Source organism: Erinaceus europaeus, chromosome 15 (genome assembly GCF_950295315.1).
Source record: "Erinaceus europaeus chromosome 15, mEriEur2.1, whole genome shotgun sequence".
In the NCBI taxonomy this organism is placed as follows: Eukaryota; Metazoa; Chordata; class Mammalia; order Eulipotyphla; family Erinaceidae; genus Erinaceus; species Erinaceus europaeus.
The window spans coordinates 16320734-16329304 of record NC_080176.1 but is presented as its reverse complement, the minus strand read 5'-3'; the positions used below and the strand labels follow the sequence as shown (position 1 = coordinate 16329304).

At 49.6% G+C, this 8571-nt stretch overlaps 1 protein-coding gene across 2 annotated transcripts in view; it reads left to right on the top strand.

Annotated features, from left to right (window-relative positions):
• Positions 1-659: 659 nt before the first annotated feature.
• The window catches only part of MRTFB (myocardin related transcription factor B), a 179010-nt gene continuing 171098 nt past the window's right edge, over positions 660-8571 (top strand). The window contains exon 1 of one of the 2 annotated variants that reach the window (XM_060172935.1): positions 660-989. The gene's annotated coding sequence lies outside the window, so the exon portion shown is untranslated. Of the gene's footprint in view, positions 990-1074; positions 1273-8571 lie in introns of those variants that run through there. The other variant, XM_060172934.1, reaches the window with a different exon arrangement.

Sequence of the window (8571 nt, the reverse complement as noted above, 5' to 3'; positions counted from 1 at the left end):
ACATCCTGCGTTTTTTTTTACTTTTTTTTTTTTTTTTTTGCCTCCAGTTGCTGGGGCTTGGTGACGGCACTACGAATCCACCGCTCCTGGAGGACATCTTTTACTCCCCCCCCCCCCATTTGTTATTAGATAGGACAGAGAGAAATTGAGAGAGGACAGGGAGATAGGGAGAAAGGTAGTCACCTGCAGACCTGCTTCACTGCTTTGTGAAGCGGACCCCCTGCAGGTGGGGAGTGGGGGGGTTCCAACTAGGTTCTTGCACTTGGTAATATGCATACTTAACCGGTGTGAGCCACTGCATGCCCCCCCCTGCATATTGTAATTCTGTTCTGTGTCCTGTTATAGGGCTGGATTCTTTCTTTTTTCCTTTCCTTTTCCCTCTCTTTACCAGAGCACTCAGTTTTGGCTTATGGTAGTGCTGGGAACTGAACCTGGGACTTGGGAGCCTCAGACAAGAAAGTCATTTGCAGAACCCTGATGCTGTCTCCCCAGCCCTCGTGTATTGCTCTTTGCCAGCAATACTCTCCCCATCCAGAGGTCGGCACGGAGTCAGAGTCAAGGCACCGGGAGGCCTGGGAAGTTTGTGTCATGAGAAGACAGAGAAGCTCTTGGCTGCCTGCAGCCTCCAAAGCCAGAAGAGACCTCCGGGGGAGCGCCTCCTCGCAGCTTGGGGGACCCCTGGAGGCTGGTCCCGCAGGTGGGAACAGAGGCGATGACCACCTGGGATGATGGCCCCCAGGCGCTGCCACCTTGGAGCTCAACCTTCGGCCTTGCCGGCTTCCGTTTTCCCATCCTGGAATGGGGGGGCGCTCGGAGGGCCCACTCCTAGGAGCTGAAGTGAGGACCCGAGGCGGGGAACTGTGACAGCCTGGCCCAGGGAAGCTGCTGGAGCCAGGCTGTGGCTGCCACTGTCCCTGCCGCCTAGTTTCGGCTTCATCAGCGCCCGCAGGGCAGATCCCTGCCGCGCATGCGCACTACGGGCCGGCCAGGTGAGAGCAGGCGTCCGCTCCGCACCTGGCTTTAACCCTTTCAGGTCAGCGAGGTGGGCGGGGCGCACGCGGGGACGTTGGATCTCGTGCACCCGCGAGTCCTGGCCGCCCTCCTCTCCACCTTCTCCAGCCGTCGGCAGAGCCGAGGGGGCGGCTCTGCGGGCCCCGCGGGTTGCTGACTGGGGTCCGCGCGCGCGCCGCGGGGAGGGCGGGGAGCGGCGAGCGGAGCGAAGTCTCGCGAGATCGCGCGCGGCGGCGGCACGGCGGCGGCGGCGGCCGGGAGGTGAGCTGCGGGCGGCGCCGGTGGCGGCGACTGCGGCCGCCCTTGGGGGCTGAGGGCCGGGGAGAGCTGCGGAGCCCGGGGCCCGGGCGTAGGGAGCGGCCGGGCCGGAGACCCGCGGTTCCGGCTGGGCCCGGCCCGCGGCGGCTGCAGCGGAGCCCTTCAGACCGTCCGCGCCGTCCGGGAGCCGCTCGGGCGAGGCGGGGAGGGGCCGCGGGGCTGCCGGCGTCTGCGCTCGGGGCCGCCCGGGCCGCCCGGGCCGCCTCAGCCTCCCCGCCCGGCCTCTCTGGAGCCTCTGCCCCGGTGGTGCTGGCGAGTGGGGTGCAGAAAAGTGGGGCGTACACCCCGACGCCCACGCCGCGCCCGCCCGCCTGCAGGGGTTGGGAGCCCGGGTTCCGCGTGGGCGCTGCGCACCCGCCTGCAACCCCCCGCCCCGCGCCCCGCACCCCGAGTCGGATGCATGGAAAAGGGGTCCTGGGTCTGCCGCAGACTCCCGGGGGCGCAGCCTCCTCGCACCCAGTGGCCCAGAACATCCACGCCCCCCACCCACCCTGCCGCACCCCCGGCCGGTCTGGTGTGAGAGCAGAAGTGGACGCGGGGTCACGGGGTCCCCGCCCGGGGTGGGGTGTCAGGACAAATGCAAGCAGCATACTGGCGTCCAGGGCGCGCCCGGGACAAAGGAAACTTTTAAATTAATTAAGTAATTAGTTTTAAGTTTGATTTCGTGCGTGCATGCACGTGATTCTCACTGAGGAGCCGAGGAGAGGTGGTGCGGGGCGCCAGAGCTAGAGCCCAAGCCGGCCGCCTGGTGCTTGGTGCTCAGTCTGCAGAGCCCCTCCCTGGGCTGGGTGCCACCACCTGGGTGCCACCACCTGCCCGCACACGCCCATGGGTGCTGGTTGGTGTGGTGCCCCAGGACTTGGGTGTGAGGGGAAGCACAGGAGCGAGGGAGAGGAGAGTGTGTGTGTGTGAAAGAGAGAGAGAGAAAGAGAAAGGGAGGGAGAGCGCGCAGCTGCCATTGCCAGAGCACCTCGCTGTGCCCGTGAGGGCTGGTGGTATGCTTAGGGTGCCTGCACCTGCTCCTGGGGAATCTTGGAGTTGGAACGGGGTGGAAGGATCAGGCGCGTGTGCAAACGAGAGTGAAAAGATCCTGGGCGGTGGGGGTGGGTGGGGGGGTCACCTATTTATAATGAGAGCGCTCAGATTGAGTGAGGGGTGGCATGCCCAGAAGAATGGCAGGTGGCCTCAGTTAACACACAAATCATACTAATACAGCTCCTTCCTGAATGCCTTTTTTAATGCATTCTTAAATGTATTACTTATTTTTATTATCTTTATTTATTTATTGGATAGAGACAGCCAGAAATTGAGAGGAGGAGGGGAGATAGAGAGGGAGAGAGACAGGGACACCTACAGATCTGTTTCATCACTCGCAAAGCTTTCCCCCTGCAGGTGGGGACTGCGGCTTGAACCCGGGTCTTTATGTACTGTAACGTGTGCTCAACCAGGTGTGCCACCTCCTGGCACCTATTATTTATTTTTAATGAACGACTCATACACACTGACCCCTCCCCCAACTAGCAATGCTCAGCTCTAGCTGATGGTGGGGCTGGGGATTGAACCTGGGACCTCAGAGCCTCAGGGATGAAAGTCTTTTGCATGACTCTTAGGCCTGCCTTCTTTTTTAAAATCACTATTTTTTATTAGTGATTTTATAATGATTAACAAGATTGTAAGATAACAGAAGTATATATAATTGCATACAGTTCCCACGGCCAGAGTGCCATGTCCCATCCCCTCATTTGAGACTTCTCTATTCTTTATCCCTCTGGGAGTATGGACCAACATTCTTTAAAAAAAAAAAAAAAGTTACTATCGGATAGAGACAGCCAGAAATTGAAAAGCTTTCTCCCTGCAGGTGAAGACTGGGGGCTTGAACCCATGTCCTTACATGTAGCGTGTGCTCAACCAGGTCCGTCACCACCTGGGCCCGGGACCAGAATTCTTTATGAGATGCAGAAGGTGGAAGGTCTGTCTTCTGTAGTTGCTTCTCTGCTGGACATGGGTGTTGCCAGGTCGATCTGTACCCCCAACCTGTTTCAGTCTTTCCTCGTGGGGCAGGGCTCTGGAGAGGTGGGGCTCCAGGAGACACAGCTGAGGTCATCTTACGCTGCCTTTTTTTTTTGGGACTTCATTATAAGTTTTGTGCCACGCACTGGAAGGCAGAACCCAGTGTTGAAGTCGACCAGTTAGCTGTGATGATAGAAAAAGATCAGCCAGCCAGAGTGAAATTATTGGGTTGTCAGAAAAGTCACAGTACATATTTGACAAGTCAATATTTGACTCGGGGCCAGTACCTCACTCAAGTAGACTGGCTCGGTGTTGTGACATTGCAACTGTGTGCTGCGTTGGTCAGTAATTTTCAGGTGTTTTTATTCCACCTCGGCTTCCCTCACTTGAGTTCCCACCTCCTGAATTATCAGGGTTTCCCGTAAGCTTTTATAAAGACTTTAATGTTTTGCTTTTATTTTGTGTACGTAGTACTCACAACAGAGCCCAGAGCCTCGAAATGCAAGACGTGCACTCTTCCCACTGGCCTACATCCCCACCATGTTTGGTTGTGTGCTGTAAAGTAATGCCAGTTTATAGTGATCAGTACAGCTGGGCATTTCAAAGGAGTCTGTGGATCAATGTGAATCTTTGTTATGTGTGTCTGTCTGTTGTGTGGAACCCTGCATCCCGGCCCTCACACATTCAATCTATGACCTTCCTCCAGTCACTTTGATGATAGAACATTTCTCCTAGAGGACAAGACCAGCTCCCTAGAGATCCAGTTTCCAGAACAATCTCCGTTATCTTGTAGATTCTAATAGGCAGTGGGACAGGACTGACAGTTGTGTTGTTGTCATGAACCTCCTTCCCTTGGTTCTCAAGTGCCTGCCATACCAGAAAGGCAGGTGCTTGATTAGTTAACAGTCATTGATTACTCTAGAACACCAGAAGGAAGCCAAGGTTAGTATCTACATCCCTTGGTTGGGAAAACTTGCTTTGCCTAATGGAAATTCTTGTTAGACATCTTGACAGTTAAGTCCTTGTACCAGTAAGCAGTTTGGGGTTAGCATGCAGTGTCCCCGATGGTTGGGGAGTGACCGCAGTGTGCAGAATAGCTAGTAAGGGCTGAGTTACGTAAAATCCAAGTCAGTGCAATGCCCCCTGTAATGCCCTTTTAAGTAACTTTTCAAGATAGACTACAGCACCGAAGTTTCCTTCAGTGTGGCGGGGGCTGAGTTTCAACCTGGGCTGTACACATGGCAAAGCAGCGCACTATCCCAGTGAGCTATTCTTGTTGCCCCTTATGTAACTTATTTCTGAACTTACTAATATCAGTATTGGAGAGCTTGGGAAATGCAGGTGCATACACACGACAGTGGAAGTCAAATCAACCTATTAATATCAGAGAAGTTGGTAAGGAACCAGGTTCAACTCCTTAGTCAGCAGCTCTAGGGGAATCTTGACAAGTGGCAGAGAAAGGTTGCAGGTGTTTCTCCTTACTCTCCCCTGTCATTTTCTCTCTGTCCTATCCAATGAAAATGAGGAAGGAAGCCTGCAGAGTGGTGGATTCCTAGTGTAGGCACCTAGCCCCAGCAGTAACCCTGGAGGCAATATAATTTTTCTCATTATTTTGAATAAACATTATTATTAAAGTCTGATTTTCTCACTACTGTAAAAAAAAAAAGTACAACGTTGTACAGAAATGAAATGTGACGTGGTTTGTATAGATAGCAGAATTCTTCAGTTAGGTGTGGGTTATACATTGTTGAATTGATTTAAAAACCTGTTCCTTTATGGATGAAAGTGAGTAAATTACTCTGCGTGTATCTCTGATTTATAGTTAGGCTGTTTTTACTGATGCTGTAGATGCATATCTGAGGTGAAGTGATGCCTTAAATTGGCATATTGTGATTTAATTGGTAACTTTCCTTCCTTAGCATCATACAAACTACTATATCCGAGAATGGATGGCATTTTAAATACAGTGAAATAGGGAATATGTGGGAATTTTAGCACACTGGTTAGTATTTAACATCAGAAACATTTCTCCAAGGTTGACTTACAAAATGCACTTGCAGATTACTATATTTTTGGCCAAGTTCTCCAAGTAGTACAGCTCTGGGCCAGATCTTACTTCTTACTACTCTGAGTGTCTGGCTAAGGTGGGTCTGAGTGGGGCCTGAGAGTTTGCATCTTAGCAGACAGTGCGTTTGCTCTGGTCCAGAGGCTGAACTTTGAGAACCATTAGACCGAAGCATCCTTTTGATTGACCAGCCCTGTCTTCTTTCCAAGTTCTCACCCTTCAAATAGTATTTTTTTAAATATTCTGTTAAAATTTTTTTTATTAGTATCTTTATTTACTGGATAGAGACAGCCAGGAATCGAGAAGGAAGGGGGAGATAGAGAGGGAAAGAGACAAAGACAACTGCAGCCCTGCTTCACCACTCACAAAGCTTTCACCCTGCAGGTGGGGATCGGGGCTCTAATCTGGGTCCTTGAGCATTGTAAGGTGTGCTCAACCAGATGTGCCACTGCTCAGCCCCTTTCAAATAGCTTTTTTTCAAAAAAATTTTTTATATTTATTTCCCCTTTTTTAAAAAAATGTTGTTGTAGTCGTTGTTATTGATGTCGTCATTGTTAGATAGGACAGAGAGAAATGGAGAGAGGAGGGGAAGATGGGGAGAGAAGCATAAACACCTGCAGATCTGCTTCACCACCTGTAAAACGACTCCCCTACAGGTGGGGAGCTGGGGGCTTAAACCAGGATCACTACTCTGCTCCATATGCTTAACCCTCTGTGCTACTGCTTGACTCCCTTCAAATAACATTTTTGAAGCTTGTTGTAATCATCTGCTTTAACTTGATTAAAGAAAAAAAATTACCATGTTCTTTCTATTTTATTTCATTTCTCTATAGCTCTTAATGGCCACACTGAAATTGCTCCTCAGTACTTAATTTCAGAGGCGAGTTCTCTTTCTTCACTTCGAGTTGCATTTGACTCTGGTTTGTAGATCAGTAGCTTTCTCCCTCGGAGTTACACCTCTTCTTTTTGTGCAAATAGAATGTGGTGTCTCTCCTCTTTCTGGTTGTTTTTTTTGGGGGGTGGGGTGGGGAGGATGTTGGGAGTGGTGAAGCCCTAGCAACGGGGAAACACAGAAACAGTGTTCCTATGGCTCAGAAATGAAAAGGACGTGTTTTGAGGACTCTGGTTCCCAAGTCTGTCTTGGTTTGACCTGCCTCCACTTGTGCAGATAACCTCTCCCATGTTCTGTCTCCAGATGTCTAGTGAGTTTGTATAGATTCAAACAGATGTTAGTGCACCCATGCTGGTTATTCTTCAGTTAATCTGCCTGGAGGTTCATACCATATTGGTATCTTGAAAACATCTGTATAGTTTCAGAACACTCCATTGTACGAATCCCCCCCATAAACATTTGAGATTTTCCAGATTCTTACAGTCAGATACTATCACAGTGAATAACCTTGTACACACAGCATTTCACATACATTGGTAGGATATCTTTTCAGAAGTGCCTTTGCTGGGTCAGTGAACGGTGCATTTATCATTTTTCTCCCTTTCCTGGTCAAAAGGTGGTCCATACTTCCAAGCCACATGATCCACTCAGGTGTTTAAGGAACAGTGACCTTTCTTTTCTTTTCTTTTTGTGGAGCTGGGCCCTCGCACTTAACTGATTCACAGGTCCAGGCCACTTGTTCATTTAGAGAGAAAGAGTCACCACAGAGCTTGGGACTTCCCTGGTGTCATGTCACCTCCTGTGTAACACTGGGGCTCAAGCCTGGACCCTGCACATGACAAAGCATGAACCCTGTAAACTGTCTAGCTCTCAAGATTTTGCTACTGGCCTCTTTCAAGGTGAGAGCATTTGTAACCCCTACGAGTTACCTGTTCCAGTGCCTGTGTTCTTCATAGCCTTTCCCACAGCCTAGATCTACTGGCCTTTACGTTTGTATCAGAGTGATGGTGAAAACTGCTGACCCGGAGTAGTTTTGATGTGCCTTATTCCATTGTGATCAAGACTCAGCATTGTTTTGTGTTTAAATACTGTTTACATTTTTTTTTTCTTTTTGGTGAACTATCAGCTCCTGTCATTTGTACACTTTCCTTTTGCGTTGCCTTTTTCTTATCTTGAAATTTCTAAGTTAGATTGGCCTTTGTGATTTAAGTTGTGATTCCCCCCCCCCTCCCGTTTTGTCATTAAAAGTTGTTTTCATGTATTTTGTGTGGATGCGGCTTTGACTTTAAATTTTAGGTAGTAAAATTGGTGGAGTCACAGAAAGGCCTCTAAGAGTCTGGGAGTGTCTCTGAGTGCTTCTGCAGTTTCATTTTTATTTATTTTTATATTTTTGATATTTTATTTTATTTATTTATTTTTCCCTCCAGGGTTATTACTGGGGCTCGGTGCCTGCATTATGAGTCCACTGCTCCTGGAGGCTTTTTCCTCCCCTTTCATTGCCCTTTTTGTTTTATCGTTGTTGTGGCAATTGTTGTTGTTACTGCTGTCATTGTTGGATAGGACAGAGAGAAGTCAAGAGAGGAGGGAAGGGGGGGAGAGAAAGATAGACACCTGCAGACCTGCTTCACTGCTTGTGAAGCGCTGTCCCCCCCCACCACAGGTGGGGAGCTGGGGGCTTGAACCTGGATCCATATGCCAGTCCATGCACTTTGTGTCATGTGCGCTTAACCCGCTGCACTACCGCCCAAGCCCCCAATTTCATTTTTACATTGACATCTTTGGCCCATGTAGAAGTTCCTGGTGTCCATGGTGGCGTATAAATTCAGCTTTCTTTTTCTTCTATGGCAGCTAGACATCTTTACCCATTGGTTTTAGAGTTTGCCTTTGAATACACATGTAGCATTATCTGAATTTCCAGATGTGTTGGGAACAGTCTCTGGACTTTCTGTTCTATTCCATTAGCCTTTCTAGGCAGCCATATGCCAGTACACATTATCAGTTTTATAAAACATTTTAAACTAGTTTTCCCTTTACTTTCCTGGCAATTCTTGCTTGCTTGCTTTTCCATGCGAACTTTAGAGTCATTTTGTTTACTTCCAGAGGGGAGAAAAACTTCTTTTAAAAATTGAGATCATCAGGGACAGGCAGAGGCACACCCAGTTGAGCGCACACATTACTGTGTGCAAGGACCCAGGTTCAAGTCCCTTCTCCCCACTTGCAGGGGGAAAGCTCCATGAGTGGTAGAGCAGTGCTGCAGGTGTCTCTTTCTTCCCTT